Raw genomic sequence first — 20111 nt, 5'->3', positions numbered from 1 at the left:
GATCGTGTCCACGATTACCCTGTCGAAAGCTGTTTGTGGTGTTTCCGTAATGGTTAATGGGGTCTTCGTATGCGTGATTACTTTCGCTTTTTGACATTTTAGACATTTTCGTACGTACTCTGTAATATATCGAGTCATTCCTTTCCAAAAGTAATGTCTTTTGACCTTGGCCAAGGTTTTAGAAATGCCAGTATGAACCTTAAATTGGTTCATCATAATATGTAGATGTTGCAGCATTGATATTATTTTCCGACATTGTAATAGCGCAGCGAGTTTCGGTTTTACACGCACGAAATCCTGAACGCAACTACTGGCGTCATCCCTTCTTCTTTCTGTGCTTTCCACCGAACCACACTCGGCGACAGCGACACAACGCTGTCTCCCCGCTAAAACGGTACTTCTTAAGCGACAACACGCATACAACCAAACAAAGCACCGTTAGAGGCCGATGCAATATTACTTTACTGATGAAATTAGTCTTCTGGAATTTTCTAGAGACTGTATACCCATACACTCATACCAACATCCACACACTCTTAGTGTGCGCCGACACGGCCATCCTGACCATTACACGACCTCGTGCAATTTTACCAAAAATGCTTTGTTACCATTCAACACCTTATAAAAGTTTATTCAAATATAATTTTTAATTTTTCATCTAAATCTATTATTTTCATTACAAATAACATCTTCCTATTGATACAGCTCATTTTTACATTATCATTAACCACTCAGGTTTCTCAAAATATTATTTAATGCGCCACACGCCATGATCAAAACAATTGTTTTGCACTTGTGCTTACATTATTAAAACAGATTTTATTATTAACTCTTAAAAACAAATGTACTGTCTCTTTCAACAGTTTATCTTTACATTATTTCAGTACTGTCTCTTTCAACGGTGTCCTTTTCATCTACTTCGTTACTGTCTCTTTCAACAGTTTCTGATTCAACTCATTTTCTTTATTACTGTCTCTTTCAACAGTTTCTTTTTACATTATTTCAGTACTGTCTCTTTCAACAGTGCCTTTTTCAACTACTACATTACTGTCTCTTTCAACAGTGTTTTTTTCAACTATTACATTACTGTCTCTTTCAACAGTTTCTGATTCAGCTTTTTTATTACTGTCTCTTTCAACAGTTTCAGTTTCAATTACATTTAAATCCTTATTACAACTTTCAAATTCAACTGGTATTTGAGCATTTGGCATTTTTCTTATGTCATCATGAGCATATTTATATTTTCTATTATTTGTCAAAGACCTGAGCATATACCTATTCCCCTCTAATAGTTCAGTTATTTGAAACGGCCCCCTAAACTTTGGACTTAACTTTGTCTGATGCCTTTCTTCATTTTTTAACAATACGAAATCTCCAGCCTTGCATCCAACAATTTTAGCCTTGTCTTTATCAAATTGCTCCTTTTTATATGTTGCTGCAGCTGAAATATTTTGACCTGCGCGTGTTCTTACTTCTGCCAAGTCGACCTCTTCTACCATATCGCAGGGTGGAAGCAACACCAACGCGCGAGCAACTTTGCCGATAAACAATTCCAAGGGGCTTGCTCTTGTCACTCGACTGACCGTACAGTTTAAGGCCAATTGAACTTCTCCTAATGCATCTTGCCAAGATCGATTGCTAGTTCCAACGGCCGTTAATAAATTCTTTAAGGTGCTCATAATGCGTTCAACTTGACCATTAGCCCTACTTGCACCTGTCGCAATCAAATGTAAATTAATTTTTTGTTGTGAACAAAACTCACTAAATCTAGTGCTGGCGAAACAACTTCCCTGATCCGCTATTATGCGATTTGGTACTCCAAACAGAGAAATAGCCGACGTGACAGAATTAACGCAATTTGCAGCATCAATTTTATGCGTGTGGGTTAAATAAACAAATTTAGTGAAAGCGTCCACCTGAACAATGATATATTTCTTCTGAACAGACTTGCCACTCAACTTTCGAGTTATGTCGATGTGAATGGTGTGCCAAGGTGTATTTACTTTTGGTATTGGATGAAGACTTACTTGAACTTTACCCGAAGAAGACTTTGACATTTTACATGTAATGCAGTTATCAACAAACTTCCGAATATACTTGGACATATTATCGAACCAGTACTAGTCATAGGCCTTATCTAAAGTCTTCTCCCATCCCAAATGCATGATGGACTCATGAATTTGATTTATTACGGACCATCTAAATGGTCGAGGAACAATTGATAAGGTTCGAGTTCTACCATTTCGCTGAATTTTTCGACAAAGTATTCCTGTTCTCAATTCGTAAGTTTTAGCAATGTCCTCAGCAAGGGAATTTTCTTTCAATTTATTTACAATATTAACTATTTCAGAATCTTGACGCGGTTCGGCCAAAAGCCAATTGTCAGATATTTCCGCCAAATTTACTCGTTTTTCTAGAGTTCTGCAAGTCAATTCTGCTGAAGGCGGATTTCTTGAAAAGAAGTCAACATGAGACATTCGTTTGCCTTTTTTATATTGTATGTCAAATGTAAAGGACGCCCACCATCTTTGTACCCTGGGACATAGATCCTTTTTAGTTCTTGATGCTTTAAGTGAGTTACAATCAGTGAAGACAACAAAATTTCTACCCAATAGATAATGGCGAAAATGTTTTATAGACAAAACAACAGCAAGAGTTTCTAACTCATAAGAATGATACCGTGATTCAGCCGGAGAAGCAGCCTTACTAAAATATTCAATGACATGAGACTTGTTATTGATTTTGTGTAACAAGATGGCACCGTATCCCCGAGAACTTGCATCAGTATGCAATTCGATCGGATGGTTCGGATCAAAAATTACTAAAACTGGCTTTTGTGTAAGGATAGAAATTACTTTTTGTCTAATTTCTTCATGTTCCGTTCTCCAAACAAAATCATTCTTCTCCGAAGTCAAAAAATATAACGGTTTCATAAAACAGGAAAATCCTTGCATAAATTGCCTGAAGTAAGACGCTAATCCAATAAATTGGCGTAAAGCAGAGACTGTCTTAGGAGGTGGCAAGGTAGTTAACGCTGTAACTTTAAGCGAATTCGGGCGGATTTCACCTGCACTCACTTCATACCCCAGATATTGAACTGTTGACTTGAGAAAAGAACATTTTTTTACATTGAATGAGAATCCAGCCTCCGTGAGACAATTAAGAGTAATTTGCAACCTTTCCAAAGCCTCACTTTTTGTTGCAGCAGCCACCATTACGTCATCCATATTGACGACAACAAACGTATTTGCAAGGTCTCCAAGAGCTTGCATGACTGTGCGTTGAAATACTGAAGGTGCGTTTCTGAGCCCAAAAGGCATTACCAAAAATTCATATTGCCCGTCTGGTGTGACAAATGCTGTACACTCTACCGATTCTTTGTGCATGGGAATTTGATAATACCCACTTGCCCTGTCTAAACATGTAAAATATTCTGCTCCATAAATTCTGGCTATCTGATCTGATATAAGTGGCAAGGGATATCTATCTGCGACTGTATTAAAATTTAATTCGCGGTAATCAACACACAAACGATGAGTGCCGTCTTTTTTGTTAACCAACATTATGGGACTGGCGTAAGGTGAGCAACTTGGTTTTATGATTTTATGTTGTAATAATTCCTTAATCTACCAATTCTCTTTCATTTGGGCTAAGCCTATATGGTCTTCTTTGAACAATTTTTCTTGGGTCTACTAATTTAATTTTCATTTCACCCGAACTAACTTCCATTAATAAAAGCTTTTGAATATTTATCCATTATATCTTGTAATTTATCTCTATCTTCTCCCACAAGATTGGTATTTAATTCACAAAATTTCTCATCATTTGAACAATAATTTACAGTTTTTGATCTAACAATTTTAAATTTTCCTGGTGATATTATAACATTAAATCCAGGATACAGTACTTCTCGACCAATAACAATATCATTCTTCAAATACTCATTGTCCAAAACATGAAACAAAACTTCAATACAGTGTTGGTTAATTTTTACGTTGCTAAGTATTTTTAATGTGCTACATATGCCACCACTACCAATACCCTTCAACATCACTACATTGTTAATTCTTTTACCAACTAATTTGACACTTATCTTCTGCTTTATCAATGAGCATTCCGATCCAGAATCGAAAGTTGTTATGAACGTCTCGCCTTGATGAACCATCTCTCCTTTGGGCTCAACGACTTCGCATAGCTCCACTCTTTTCATCTGGTGTTTATACTTGTGTTTATCCATCTTGAACTTATTGCAATGTGTTGAAATATGGTCAAGTTCACCACACTTAAAGCAGGTTACGTTCACTTTTTTATGGTGAGCAAGTGCGCTCCTGTCGCTATTGTTCCAGAATGTTCCGTGAGACGAAGGATGATTTTGCTGCTGTTTAGCTCGACATTCCATCATTTTGTGGCCTAATTTTCCAGAAAAATGGCACTTGATTGTTGAAAGTTTCGGACGCTTTACGTAAGTTGAAGATATTTCCTCTTGCAAAGTTTTCTTTCTTTTGTTGAACGTGAATGCTTTAAGCTCGGTTTGCAACTCACTTCTGGTCCGCATATTTGAAGTAAAGGTTAGGCGCTGCAATCTGTTATCAACATGAGCCATCTTGACAAGCGTCACCGAAACTGCAATTTCCTCCACATTCATGTCACGCCATTTTGTGAGAAGTGTCGTCATCATACGGCGAGCATAATTGGACAGACATTCGCCATCGGTCGGAGACTAAGCTAACATTGACAGAAACATAGTCGCAGGCGTTTCTACACTGCCAAAACGCTGCATGAAGAGTTCTTTAAATTTGTCCCATGTTATGTCAGGATAACATGTTTGTGCAAACCACTGCGACGCACTACCTCCCAACGATGCACTCAAGGCCATCAACAACGCGCTGCCTTTTATGGTATTTTCTGTCAAAGTTATATTAACTGTAGAACACCACGCCGATGCGTCAGCGCCATCAAGATCCGCATTGAATTTTGGTAGCACAATTGTTTTTTTATTTGTTGTTTCACGTGTCGATGATTGTACAGCTTTAATAAGCTCGATCAAATTTTTATTTTGCATTTCCATTAAAATTCGCCATGGTCCATCTGATTCATTAGGCAGCGAGCCAGATCCCACTTCTGATGTTGCAGCATTGATATTATTTTCCGACATTGTAATAGCGCAGCGAGTTTCGGTTTTACACGCACGAAATCCTGAACGCAACTACTGGCGTCATTCCTTCTTCTTTCTGTGCTTACCACCGAACCACACTCGGCGACAGCGACACAACGCTGTCGCCCCGCTAAAACGGTACTTCTTAAGCGACAACACGCATACAACCAAACAAAGCACCGTTAGAGGCCGATGCAATATTACTTTACTGATGAAATTAGTCTTCTGGAATTTTCTAGAGACTGTATACCCATACACTCATACCAACATCCACACACTCTTAGTGTGCGCCGACATAGACATAATTGCTTCTTTTTCTTTTTCAGAATTTATTAGGGTCACCGGGTTGAGTAGCGCTACTCTCAATGATTTTAATGTTTTATTGCCCATTTCTTTGAAATTATCTATTGAAACGTATTCAAAGATATTTTCCCACGGTGCCACTTTGAGTTGGCTGATTTGATGTATACCGGCTTGCTTCTCAAGCCCTTGGAAAAACTGACCTAAGCCAAGGACTCCATTGGTATATAAATCGCTAACATCATATCTTGCAGTAACTTTTTTCCCATGTTTAAATAAACATAGCATATTTTTTACGTGCAAGGTCACTACTTTACGTACTTTATCATTGTTTATGACTCCGTATACGTTGGGCTTTGAAGCTTTTTCTATAGATTGCCTAGGCAAGTCTATTTCTTTTTCTCCTGCGCAGGATTTCTGTCTACTTTGATATCTTGTAGTGACTTTAGGTATATTTCCGGTTATATTTTGTAGTTCTTTGATGGTTATTCTTGATAACGCATCAGCTACGTAATTGTCTTTTCCCTTTAAATATTCAACTGTGAAGTTGTATTCTTCTAATTCTAGCCTCATGAGTTTCAGTTTGGAACTTGGGTTAGTCATTGAGAACAAGTATGTTAACGGTCTGTGATCGGTTTTGATAATGAAATGTTTGCCATAAATTTATGAAAATGTAATATTGTGTTTTCTTGTGTGTGACTTGGTGATGATGGATTAGAGGGTGGATGATGAGCAGTCTACTCGCTCTCATCATCATCGTCCTCGTCGGACTCATCCTTCTTGCTCTTCTTGGACGCCTTTTTCACTGGTTTCGCGCGCTTTTTGGCTCCACCGTTGGCAGCACCACCGCCGCCGCCATTGGCATCGAACTCCTTGACAGTCCGATCGTAGTCGTCCTTGGCCTTGGCAACCTTGGCCTCCCACTCCGACTTGTCCTTCATTGCCCGCCATAATTCGCCACCGCGCTTGGCCACCTCGGTGACCTTGATGCCGGGATTCTTACGTTTGATCGACTCGCGGGCACTGTTGAGCCACAGCATGTAGCGGAGAGTGGGCGTTTTGGTCTATCGGCCATTTTAGTTTGTTTTTGTTGATACTATTTAACAAGTGTTACAACTAGGTATTTATTGTTCGAGCTTTGTCGTTTAATTTTCAAAGAAGAGTCTGAATCTGTTTTATTTTCTGCGTTTGATAATAAACATATATGTAGTTATATTCGAATTCAGTGATTGTAATGAAGTTTTTATGGCAATGGAGAATGTTTAATGCACGCATTTTAAATTTTGGATCTTTAGTAATTATTTCCTCAAGACAGCTATCCAATTCTATCGTGTTAAATGCCATAATTTAAACAAAAATAATTAAAAATTTTTTTTTTATAGGGGGTTATTAAATTGAACACTCTAATCTTTTGAAAAAAACATTTTTTTTTTTTTATATCTTATCTAGATTGTGTGCTCTACTTAAATACTTCTTCTTTAAACATTTATTGTGCAATTTGTTTATATAATAAAATTTGCACTCAAGATGACAATGATTATTATTAAGAGTATATGTACCCAATATAGGACAATATTGTTTGGTTCTACTTTATTAATAACGTTAGCAGTGGAGTCCACTGACTTAACGTGTACGATTCCCATTTTGGGTAGATGTACTTCTAATATATCGGTATTATTATAATTAATATGACATTCATCAGAGAATTTATCTATTCTATTGTTATTCATTCATATGAAGAGATTTTATATGGATATACGTAAATATTCCTGTCTAGCTTTTAAATTCTGAGGAGCACTCAGCAAAATAACGTCATCAAACAAAAATGTAAGAATTTAGTTATTCAAAACTGATTGATTAAATTATTGTCTTGTGGCATAATCGCATAAATTTCATTTTATTAAAATTGAAAATTGGAAGAAAAAAATTTTGTGTTAATATTCATATAACTGATTTACAATATTTTGCTCTATATAAACCAATATCAGTTATATGTTGTTAGTATATAGCCTAACAGTGGTTAGTATTTTTCGAGCAGCGCTTTCGCGCATCGGCTCGGGTTTAGAAGTTTATAATTAAAGACAACTTAGGCATTGGCATAAATGCAGCCCTTGTTGCGTTACTTTGCTCGTTTACAAAGTATTTTGTCCAGTTCTTTGATATTTTGTTCGTGTGCTTCCTACGACGGTGCAGAGGGCGGACTGCCTTCCGCACTCATATGCTTCCTTCGTTGGTGTAGCCGGCGGTCTGCCTGCCACACTTCAGTTTCCATCGTTGGTGCAGAAGGATTTGCCATTCCTTCCACACATGTCCTGGTCAATTCTTTTTTCCTTGCCTTTTTTTTTTGTGTTGATTTTGTTGTTTGTTGTTTTTTTTTTTTATTTTTGTAGTCCGGGCCTTTTGGGCTCAGGCGGCGCCGGTGCGGGTCATCGCACAGGCTAATTACTGTTGAATTTTTTTTTTTATTTGGCTGGAGATTTCGATTGACGATTTTCGGGGTCGGCTCTGGAGAACCTAATTTCGGACAGCCGAGGATTAGGGATCGGCTTGCATCGTCCACATTGGACGGCCACACTTGTTAAGCACTGGCCCTAATTAGCCAAACTCGCCGATTTACGCATTTTGGGGCCAAAATAACGAAAATTACACAGCGCGCAGAGACAAAAATTAGACCGCCTCACTTTCTACTCGCGCACATGTCACGGTCGCCATGTAAAGTTGGTTGTATGTATATTAGGCTTTATTTTATAAACACAAGAAAAGAGTGCACTGTAATGTTATAATTTATATTGGGCTTTATTATTCCGTCCGTTTAGATCGGGACTCATTTTTAAAATGCTCACTTAAGACTAATGTTGGCTTGGCTTTAAATCATATAGCTGCACGAGCAGCGCCGCGGCCAACGCCTATGTATCTGAATATATATGTTAATGTATACGTAGGTGTATTTTGGCGGCGCAAGCAGTGGCCGCGTATGAGAGAGAGAGTGTTATGCTCACATGGTAACCGAATGGTCGGCCGCGCATGCAGACATGCCGACTCAGCATTTAGGATGTGCATAACATTGTTGTGTGGGTCGAATTGCTTTGCACTTGAAGTGCTGGGAATATTCGGACATAAACAAATGCTACAATGTTACAGTGATATAAGCGGTACAGTGTGTACCCTATATATGAGCATACTACATCAACTTATTAGTATAGAATTAACAAATTTGATTTTTTAGTTTTTTGAAGCAGCTGAGTTCGAGCCACGAGGCTGGTCTTCATGGAGATACTCATGTACTAAAGTACTAACTGGCCGAAGTGTAATATCAAGTGCGTTAGAGAACAAAGAATCGGTAATAAGAATTTTAATGAAGAGATATTACGCTTTTGCTTAGAATTGAATTTATAAACAGAAATAGCATTATCCGGAGCGAGAAGATTCTTGCAAAGGTAGATCCTCATTATTTCCTTATTGTTTTAAGTTTTTCTTTTCAGTGACTCGTTTAAGATCTTGAGACCATGGAAATGGGCTTCCACTGCTCGGAATTTGTCTTTAATAGAGTTGATGAGTTTTCGAACCTCCATTAATCCAGTCCTAGCTTGTCTCATCCGTCATCTCGCGCCATGTTGTACAGGTCCAGGTAAAACAAATTTTTTTGGAGATTAAATCCTCAAAACGTCATTGAAACCAGCTCCAACGTACTTAGCGTGCGAACAGTTATCACACAACCAGCATTGGTAGGTTTCACAGCTAATAATGCCATTATACTCGCATCTATTGGCGGTGCAAGCAATGGTTGTTTGGGTTTAATATCGGGTCACTGTGCAAAAGACAAAGATAGGGATTCTCGGGTGTGGGAGAAACGGTTAGATAAAAGCGTTGAAAGCAAGTGTGAAGAGATGAGCAGCAGCCGGGCGTACAGCGATCGGATGTAAGCGCTTAAGAGCAGCAGGGCAGATACCAAAATAATTTTGAAGAAAACAGTTAGTTGTTAGCAAGAGCAGTAGCGGGCAGAGAGCGTGTAAACTTTGAAGAGTAGAAGTAGCAACAGCGATGCAGAGAACGGTCGGATGAAAGCATTGACAAACCGATTGTAACATACATCGTGTAAAAAAAATGAATAGCAGATGGTTAACTGAGAGAGAACAGCGGAGAACGCGATGGTTCCGGCTATGTAGTTCGGTAGTATGGGTCTGGGAATATAAATGCAAACTGATCTCTCAAGGGCTCGAATGTACGCAATAGATTTATAATTCGCGTGCTTGTATAAGTAAGAAAAAGGGAAAGCAGAATTGAAAATCGAAAATTAGAAAAGGAGATAGCTTCAGAATTTAAGAAAGTGAGAACAGAAGATATGGATTTCAGACTTTTTAGATGCAGGCAACGAACTGGGGAGACTATGGTGGCAGTATGTAGTTCTTGACGATTCATTGAAGCCGTTTCTACATTTCCAGTGACTTTTGGTTAAGCATAGCTTCCAACTATAACGCTTTAGTTTTGGTGTTTGCGCACTTGGCGCTTGTATTTAAATCACTAGTTGTAGGGCGAGAGTGGGAGCCAATAAAGCTTTCGTCCGTTCGCTCTTGGGAATTCGCCCCGTCTCTCGCCACCGTAGCATAAGTTAGTTTCTAAGAGAAATAATTAAAATAATTAAAAATCAGTGATCAATCGAACGTCATCGTAGCCACTCCTTTTCGGCGTGCTTTTGAAATAGTTTTTCATAAATTCGCAATTTAACATCGTCTCGAACTACTGCAGTCACAAGTTTTCGCGTTGTTAATACAAAACAGTATTAAATTTTCATGGTGACCCCGAAGTGATTAGCAGTAGAGTTCGCGAGTTTTAATTTTTTTCGGTGAAAAACTAGAAACATTAGATACAATACCAAAAACCAGATTATTCGCGTCTGTTCGGCCAATAAATTAAATTTAACAATATCGTCGGTAGAAATTTTCTGCCGTTCCTTGAGTTGCCCCAAACGTTTCTGCAAATTTAATTGCTTAATTTGCTGCTGCTGCCAAATGGAAGTAAAAAAGGAAGTTGCAGTTATCAAGTCGGCCATCCAGGTATAGAGTGCCAAAAGTTGAAAGTTATTCTGTGACGTTTTGTCAATTGTGTTTTGGCCCATCTTTCAACTTTTTGCATTCGTGTAAAAATCGGTAGATAGTGAGCATTCTAACCAAGAAATAAAAATTTGCATGTACTAACAACCAAAATTCTGCAATAAACATAATATATTTCGAATTATATGTGAATCGCGTTGGCCCATAAACAAGCAAATAAAATACTCGTCGTCGACCCAATTAGTGCGAACTTAATTCCCCCAACTTTCGTCGTAGTGAGCACCAATTAGGGTATAAATAAAACAGCTGGAAAAATAATGTGCAGATTGTGAAAAGTGTAGTTCTCAAAAATTAGCGGCAAAAACTTTTGCGCAGTTTGTCTGAACATTTTCCCGCGCTTTTTAGAATTTTCCCGCGCTTTTCCAATTTTCCCGCGCTTTTCATAATTTTTGCGCGCATTCCGACGTCAGGCTTATATTCGTTGCCCTTAGTTATCGGTCAGTGTATCATTCTCCATTAGCATTTGCCTAGGAAGAGCCGCTAGCCGCGTACACATACACACGCACACAGACACCGCTGCCGCTATTTCGAGTTATCTTTGGTCGTTTTCGTTCTCGATCGCTGCAGCAGTGCAATTTTCGGTCTGCTTAAACGTTTGTTCGTTTTTTCGGTACGCTTGAGCTTGAGCGTTAGCTCCCCTACAGTGCGTGCGTGCGGCATATACTGTCGCAGGGTTTATATAAAAAATATAAAAACCCTATTTAGATATTTTTCTCTCGGCACTTAGCTCCTTACACTGTGTGCGATCGGTATATTACTCGTTGATTTTTTATTATATTATTTAACAAATAAATAATTTAATAATAATAAATATTTAATACCTCTTCGATACCAATAAAATTAATACAAATAAACGCAATGGCAACTAAGGATATCGAAGAGATTAAACACCAACGAGATGTTTGCATGAAAGGTATTAAGCCAACTTATCGCCACTTAAAAGAAGCTAAATTATCAGTAAATCCGGTCGAGCTTGAGTGTCGATTAGAGATTCTAAATACGCACATTGAAAATGCTTCACTTTTGCAAAACCAAATAGAAGTGAAAGATTCAAAAGATGTATACCGCGAAGAGTTGGAAGAGAGGGCCGTAATGACAAAGTCATTGCTGATTTCAATTTTAGACAAGTGCAAACAAAATAATATCGAGAAATCCGCTCCGCCAGCAAATCGCCCGCCTCAATACCGTCTACCGAGCGTTGCTCTCCCAACTTTTAGCGGAAAACACTCCGAATTTAAAAATTTTATAAGCCTTTTCAAAACTTTCGTTGACAAAGATAACACCTTACACGATATTGAAAAATTCAATCATTTAATTTCGTGTTTAGCTGAAGAGCCTTTCAAGTCACTGCGGAAAATTATCCCAAAGCCCTTGCTAATCTGAAGCGGGTGTACGATAATGATTGTCTTATTTTTCTTGACAACATATCGACACTTTTTAATTTGCAATAAAATTCCCCAGCCTTCAGTTACAGCCTTGAGAACTCTCATCGACACGGTCACAGTCTTGTATGACTCCTTGCTGTGTATTGGGGATGATAGACGCACTACTAATGCTATTTTAATGCATCTGGTAATGAGCAAGGTCGATTCAGGAACTAAAAGAAAATGGGAAGTATAGTTATGGTATACTCCGCTTCCACTTTGGACCGAATGTTAACCGGAACTCAACAGGCGATACCAACACATGGTAGCGGAAGAGGCTTCCAAGCCCCAAAACTGTTCAGCAGACCCAATCTAACCCTAAGAACGACTCTGTTCAATGCGTGTATTGCATCTCAGCTGAACATCAGATTGGAAACTGCCCTTATGCATTAAATGCTTAAGAAAGGGTCACACGGTCAAAATGAGCAAATCGAACAGATGTAGAGTGTGCAATTCCTCACATCACACTTTGCTACACATATATTCTCCAAACACAAATCTTGCGTTGTCACCCCTTCTCAGCCCACGCTCATACAAGAGCTCCACGTCGCCCCAAAAAATAGATATGCTTATCGGCACTGAAACATTTTTTGAACTATTGGCTAGATAAAGCAGGGGCCTGAATTCCCCATCTTACAAAAGACAGTTCTCGGCTGGATAGTGTCAGGCAGATGTGCCTCTAAAAATAATAAAAACGCTGAAAAAATGGTACATCTCAGCTGCCAGGAGGCAGCGTTGGAGTCAATTGACACACCCCTGCAGAAATTTGGGTCTGTGGAGGACTTGCCGCCCAAGGCTAAAGTCCATACTCCTGAGCAACAACTCTGTCAACAACACTTTGAGAAAAATACTCAAAGATTGTCGTCCGGTAGATTTTCGGTTCGTTTGCCATTTAAATCTGACCCAAATACTCTTGGTTCGTCATAAGAAGTTGCGAAACGTAGATTTTTGTCGCTAGAAAGGAAATTGTCAAAGCACCCTTCGCTGAAGAAGATGTATATTGAATTCATGGAGGAATATGTTTCACTGGGCCACATGTCCTCCACCAATAATAAAAATCCGAATGCTCCACTCTATTTCATTCCGCGCCAATGCGTTTTACGGCCACAAAGTACTTCAACTAAGTTGAGAGTAGTTTTCGATGTATCGAGCCGTACTCCCACGCAGCTGGCGTTGAATGACATCTTGATGGTAGGCCCAATTATCCAAGAGGAGCTGTACTCGTCTCTGCTTCGGTTTAGATTGCATAAGTTTGCCCTTGCGGCCGACGTCAAAAAGATGTATCGCCAAGTGATGGTGGACGAAGCTGATCGAAACTTCCAGCTCTTAGTATGGAGACGAGATCCTTCTGAGTCCCCGAAAAACTTTAAGTTAAACACCGTTACATATGGAGCTTCGCCAGCACCTTTTTCGGCGATTCGGTGTTTAATGCGGCTAGGAGAGATGGCGCAAGCAACTCATCCAAAAGCCGCAAAGGTTATTCAGAACGATTTTTATGTTGACGATTTGTTGACTGGCGCTGGCTGCGTTAAGGGCCTGCAAAGCCTTCGAGATGAAGTGTCTCAGGTCTTGCAAGAGGCAGGCTTTGAATTGGCAAAGTGGTTTTCAAACTGCCCAGAGTCATCCGCATCTGATAGCGCTGTTATGCCAAGACCCTTGGCGTGGTTTGGTTACCGGTTAAAGATTACTTTCAATTTCGGTTGAATGACTCTTTCCTGGATCTTCCCGCGACAAAATGAAATATTTTGTCGGTGACTGCTCGACTTTTCGACCCACTTGGCCTCTTGTGTCCTTTGGTCACAAAGGCAAAGATGTTGTTGCAGGAACTGTGGCTTCGAAAATTAGATTGGGACGAGTCGCTACCGATGCAGTTGCTCACGTCGTGGGAGACGTTTAAAGCGACGCTTCTAAAGCTGCCTAAAATTAAGGTATCGAGATCCGTCAACACCGATCCACAAGTTCCGATTCAAATACATGGTTTCGCTGACGCTTCCATGCGAGCGTATGGGGCGTGCATCTACGTTCGGACTCAAACTGTTGAGGGTTTGGAAGTGTCTTTATTGTCCGTCCCCTCAAGACGAAAACTTTGCCCCCCTTGAGCTGTGAGGAGCTCACCTTTTAGCAGATCTATAGTAATCGTGTCAGGCTATTGCTAAATTCTCCCATTGAGAATGTTTTCTGGATTAAAACCCATCTCTCGTCGTTGCCGGTTTTTGTTTTGAACCGGGTTGCAGAAATTCAGGAGTGGTCGGTGAAAGCAATTTGGAGACACGTTCCCACGAAAGTCAACCCAGCAGACATAGTGTCCCGAGGATGTGACGTAGAGGAGCTTACAACGTCCATTTGGTTCGGTGGGCCTTCGTTCTTGCTAGACTCAGAAAATAATTGGCCTGTAAATAAACATTTCGAACTGCCGGCTGATGTAATGTCGATGGAGCTACGCAAATCGGCAATAGCTCTCGTAGTCAACCCAGAGCCAAATTATGTGCTTCAGAAAATAGAGTCCTTTTCGTCGCACCTGAAGCTTCTGAGAGTTTTCGTGTGGGTTTTTCGTTTTATTCAAAGGTGCAGAAAGGTATCGAAGCCCTTTGAAAAAAGTATTTCGCCAAGAGAACTGGATTTCGCTTTTGATAAAATTGTCGAAGTTATCCAATTTCACGAATTCAGGGACGACATAAGTAAAATTCGGAAAAATATACCGGTAGCAACGAATATTCAAAAGTTAAACCCTTTTCTGTAGGAAAATAAATTACATTGGTACTCCTCGACATTGCTACGAGTTGGAGGTCGGTTATTGAATGCTCCTATCCCGTAGGAAGCCAAATTCCCGTTGTTGCTGTCTAAAAGCTCACAGTTCGTCAGATCCTATGTGTCATACCTGCACGTTACGAACTGTCGCGCTGGCCCACGAGCTCTCGTAAGTCGTCTGCGCGAGAAAATCTGGCTAGTTAATGCTCAAGAAGTCTGCCGACGAACAGTTCGGTCGTGCATGTGCTGATTTCAGTGCCAGCCGCAACTCTTGACGCAAATTATGGCTAATTGCCAGCAGATAGACTTCGAGCTCTCCGACCGTTCAATATTTGTGGCCTTGTTCGTCTGTTTTGCGTCCAAAGCGGTCCACTTAGAATTAGTGTCTGACCTAACCACTGATGCGTTCTTGTTGGCATTTCAAAGGTTCGTGAGTCGTCGCCCAGAGCACCGAACTTCGGCGGACTATGGGAGGCAGGTGTAAAGTCTGCAAAGCACCTGTTCCTTCGGACGGTAGGCCAAGACCTCTTGACCGCGGAGGAGCTCGGAACTCTGCTCACCAGCGTGGAGGCCGTGCTCAACTCTAGGCCCCCAGGGCATTTGCTCATCGGTGGCCCTCTTCTGACCCCACCATCAGCGGCGCTCCCGGACCAGATCAGCCTGACTTGCTTGCGAATATGGTGAGGTGATGGTGATGGTCCCGGGAGTACATCTCCAGCCTCCAGCAGCGGTCCAAGTGACACCAGGGGGAGCCCAACCTCGTCGTGGGAGCGCTCGTCGTCGTCGCAGAAGACAACCTTCCGCCCCAGCAGTGGAGGATTGGACGAGTGGTAGCGGTGCACGCCGGCGCCGATAGCTAGGTTCGCGTGGCGAGCGTCAGGACGCAGGACGGGAAGTATCAGCGAGCTGTCCACCGACTGGCCCTGTTGCCCGTTCTGGGATGAAGGACGGTGTTTGCGCACTTGGCGCTTGTATTTAAATCACTAGTTGTAGGGCGAGAGCGGGAGCCAATAAAGCTTTCGTTCGTTCGCTCTTGCAAATTCGCCCCGTCTCTCGCCACCGTAGCATAAGTTAGGTTCTAAGAGAAATTATTGAAATATTATAGTCAGTGATCAATCGAACGTCATCGTAGCCACTCCTTTTCGTCGTGCTTTCGAAATAGTTTTTCACAAATTCGCAATTTAACATCGTCACAAGTTTTCGCGTTGTTAATACAAAACAGTATTAAATTTTCATTTGGTTCATAGTTATATTTTTATTCTCCATATTTATATTTAGTAATTTTCAAAACAAACGAAAAAAGAAAAAAAATTAATTATTTGCAACAACAAAATAACAATAAAGTAAGTAAAGCGTTATATATATGGGTACATAGGATAATATAGTAAATAATATAGTACAGCTCAATCATAAGAAATATAATGGTAAATAATAAGTTTGTAAGAAATTGAAGTATATAAATGAATGGGGAAGAGCAATTAAATTGTATGAATTTTATATATATTAAGCATATTATAGATTAAATAATATAGGAATATTAAAATTTTTGTATTTTATTTCTGTTTCTCGCAGTGTATAGGGAAAACAGCCAAAATTATTTAATATTGAATTTTAATTGAACAGGCAAATCAATTTCTTGCGGTGTATACCATCATACCAAAAGTTTATCCCAGAGTAATGGTGTAGTAGGCTCATACACACACTAACACACACATATTATTATACCGATACTTACACAATACAAATAATTATACAACACTAATATACGATACTTATGTTAAAATTTATGTTAAGCCTATGTTAAGTAACATGAACTGTAAGAGGATCGCTCCTAGAGGTCATTCTAAAACTTGGAGTGTGTTAGCATTAAGACGTGTGAGAATAAAGAGTTGTTAAACGCCTACCACAAATTCAGAAGTGGTCAAATCTATGCCATGAACGAGGAAAGTTTGAACCAATTTACGGTCGTCCAGCTGAAAAGATGGCTTTCAGCATTGGGCTTATCAACCCAATGTATTAAAAGCGAGTTGATGGCTCGTCTAGGGCAGATACCGCCTGAACAACGAGGTCAGGTACCAGAGGCAGAAGTTGACCAGAATGCTGGAGAAGATCAAGCTGGCGTCTCTGGAACCGAACGTGAAGAGGTTAACACAAACCCTGAAAGCGCATCGCAGGCACAACAGGATGGCGTCTCCGAAGATGTTACAGACCAAGACGACCTTCTAGAAATTATCACGCAGCTGCGAACAACACTAATTGCGCAGCAGAATGCGTTGCGGCGAGCGGAGACGCGTGGCGCCATATAGCAACAACAGTTAGAAGAGATCGCCATACAACAACAGCAACAGCAGGCTGAAACTTGCGATACTACCCAAAAACAACAACAACAGGCAGACCCACACGTTGCGCGCGAACAGCCAATTGGAGATTCATCGGATGGCAACGCCAGCAATTCAACTTCAATCGCTATAGGAAACGGATTAGGTGGCAACGCGGAAAGTACACGGAATGACACACAGGGAGTTCCATCGTCTAGGGCTGGATCAGCAGCTTCACTCTCGTTTGCCAAAGAAGCTGCCACCGACTTCGACGGAAACATATGTGCACGCAACTGGGTAGATCACCTTAAAAACATAGGCCAAATCTACAACCTAGATAATGACTGCCTAAGAATGCTACTTGTTACCAAATTAAAAGGTAATTGTCAGCGTTGGCTGCACGCCAGCCCTACCCGAATACTAGATTCTTTCGAACGACTGTGTGTTTCACAGCATTTGGAAACATGGCGTCCAAATCAGAGCGTCGCCGCAAATTTGAGCAACGGAAATGGCAAAAGGACGAGAGATTCACAATGTATTTCGAGAATAAAACAATGATGTCCCAAGCCATCAACATGGACACTGAGGAACTGCTCGAACAATTCATCGAAGGAATCCTATCTGCAAGTTTGCGTGATCAAGCCCGTATCCAAAGGTTGGCAAATCCGGAGCAGATGCTGCTAGCATTTGCCAATATACGTCTTCAACAAAAACCCGGAGCATACGCACCGAAGAAGTCGACGTTGGAAGCAACGGAGATCAACAGTTTGCGCTGCAGGAACCGCAACTCGAAGGGCCATTTCGCCAAGGAATGCCGCAAGCCAGCAAGGGCACCTGGATCTTGTTTCGCATGCCGAGAAATGGGTCATTTTGTGGGAGAATGCCGCCAGAGGAAGAGCAACACCTACAACAATAGCAACAACAACAACAACAGCAACGACAACAACTATGTAAGAAAAGTAGTAATTATTTTCGATCACATATTATTGCCGAAAGTCTCATAGACTCAGAGAGCGCGATATCATTCATTAAGCAGTCCAGAATTCCAGCTGCATTATCATTAAGTAACGTTAACCAAGTTTATCATGGGCTGAACCAGAGCCAACTTAACATTTTTGGAAAAACTTCATGTTTCGTTTTAAAAGAAAAATTAAAGATTAAATTTGATATGATTGTTGTAGCAATTGAATCTATGAGCTACGACGCAGTCCTGGGAAGGGACTTTATGAATCTTTATGGTTTGAACATGAATCTCGACACCCTTGAAACTTATGGAAATATTAATGACATATTAAAAGTAGATCAATTACCGCAGAAGCCAACTGCGATTCCAACGAGAATTTTAACGAGACTGTTAGACTGTTAAAATTAGTTTAGACAAATCCCGAGCTAAAGGAAAGTCTTGCAGGGGAGATCCGTGATGGCGAGGCACGTATAACCGGCACTCTGGAAGAAAAATTTAAGTTAATAGCAGCTGACTGCAACAAACTCACACTGAGAGTCACTCAATTGGAGAGCGAGGTGAGAGAGATGGGGATGCTGAGGCAGCGGGTCCAGGAGCTGGAGGCGAAACTGTCCAAAAACTGCCAGGATCAGCGCGTTGACGAGTTGGAGGCAAAGTGGGTGGCCTCCTGCAACGCACAGGCGGCGTCTGAAGTCGCCTGCGACTTGCGTTGGTATGGGGTCCCACAAGTCCAGGGGGAAAATGTGAAAGCACTTTTTCACGCACTGTGCTTCTCTCTCAAACTGACCCCGCCGCCTAAAGTACGTTCGATTTTTCGAATGCGACGGCGAAAATCGACCCGTACAGTAGTGGATCCAAATATAATTATTAAAATGGAACACGTGCACGATAAGGCGACACTGCTGCGTGCGATCGGGGCATTCCGAAAAGAAAACAAAACGCAACTGAGCTTAAAGCTCATCGGCCTAGACTTGCCAGCATTTATATATATAAACGAACAGCTGACCAACACAAAATATGAAATTTTCAAGCGGGCGATGCATCTCAAGAGGCTGAAGCGCCTAACAGTTGTTTTCTCTCGCCGTGGAGATATCTTCGTAAAGGAGAGAGAGGGAGGGGAGGCCATTTGCGTGCAAAGCCTGGGCGAACTGGCTCAAATGGAGATTTGCACCCCCGATGAATTAGCTGCGCTGGAAGCTGCTAGTTCTGGGACATTAAATGATAATCCATTTCGCACCTAAGAGGCGCTTATATTTATATACCATTGTTGTGAAATTATCAGTAGTTTTATTATATTTATTTAGGATTAGTATCAGTCGCATTAATTTTATTTTGTTTCTTGATGTGGTGTGTCTTTATGTCATAAATATTTATAGACTGCGAGCGCAGCTAATATTACAATTAAATAATTTAAAATGGGTGTCAGCAACAACAATAACATAAACATAAATCCAAATCGATCAAATAGCCATGCGATGTTAAGGGTTCTCGGAGAGAAGAGAGCTGGCCTAAATGTGTGTCATATAAATGCTCAAAGCCTCACACGAAAAATTGAAGAATTTAGATACCTCTTTATCAATTCGAGTGTAGATGTTATATGTGTTTCTGAAACTTGGTTTGTTCCTAGTTTATGTGATGTTTTAGTTGAATGTGATGGTTATAATTTGCATCGCTCTGATCGTGATAGTCATGGGGGTGGGGTTGCAATATATGTTAGTAAAAAGTTATGTTCCACGTTTGTATGGAAACACTCAACCAGTAGTCCAATTGAATACTTATTTATAGAAATTAGATGCCAAAGATATGCTGATAAGCTACTAATTGGGTGTATATACCGACCTAACTGCCGGATTGACTATGAACAATTTTTAAACATCATTCCTGACGTGTCAATTAATTATTCAGACGTCATTATAACAGGCGATTTTAATAGCGATATTTTAAGGGATTCCCACCTTGCAGAGGACATGAAATCGCTGGGGATGAAGTTGGTTTACTTTGTGTCCCCTACGCATTTTACCAAAACCCGCAACTCGCTTTTAGACTTATTTTTTGTGTCTAATACAGACAAAGTAGCTGCATATGACCAAC

General features: G+C 40.5%; 1 protein-coding gene and 1 pseudogene across 6 annotated transcripts in view; one reads left to right on the top strand and one right to left on the bottom strand.

Annotated features, from left to right (window-relative positions):
* The window catches only part of LOC108137776 (protein CEPU-1), a 353380-nt gene that overhangs the window by 185393 nt on the left and 147876 nt on the right, over positions 1-20111 (top strand). The window lies entirely within an intron of this gene.
* Positions 6141-6545, bottom strand: LOC121466752 (annotated as a pseudogene).

Source organism: Drosophila elegans, unplaced genomic scaffold (assembly GCF_018152505.1).
Source record: "Drosophila elegans isolate 14027-0461.03 unplaced genomic scaffold, ASM1815250v1 contig_1, whole genome shotgun sequence".
NCBI lineage: Eukaryota > Metazoa > Arthropoda > Insecta > Diptera > Drosophilidae > Drosophila > Drosophila elegans.
Note: the sequence above shows the minus strand (reverse complement) of the source record. Positions and strands in the feature narration are given on the sequence as shown.